Source organism: Seriola lalandi, unplaced genomic scaffold (assembly GCF_002814215.2).
Source record: "Seriola lalandi dorsalis isolate HSWRI2012SDOR001 ecotype SW California unplaced genomic scaffold, Sedor1 jcf7180002054511, whole genome shotgun sequence".
Taxonomy (NCBI): Eukaryota; Metazoa; Chordata; class Actinopteri; order Carangiformes; family Carangidae; genus Seriola; species Seriola lalandi.
Window position 1 is genome coordinate 329,705 of NW_019525064.1, and position 346 is coordinate 330,050.

The following is a 346-nucleotide window of genomic DNA, read 5'->3' on the forward strand; positions in this document are numbered from 1 at the left end:
AAACACGTAGGAAAAAAACACTCTAGCTTTTCGGGAGCATCATACACGTTAAAACTGTAGGTGTTATACACTGAATGCAGACACTAGTGATGCAGGTGCAAGAGGATTTTATTTTTAATCAGAAATGTTGCAACTGTTACACTTAAAAGAACGGCGATCCTCTTGTGTAGCACATTAAAGTTTATTCTGTAGGAACAACAATAAACACACATCAGTCCTCAGCATCTGTGTCTGACGATCTCCCTACTACTGTCTGACGTCACTCCGCTACTGAGCAGCGTCAGCTACCGAGACCGTGTAGACACAGCGCCCTCTGCTGACCAGGCGTTCCCACCGTGTAAATACA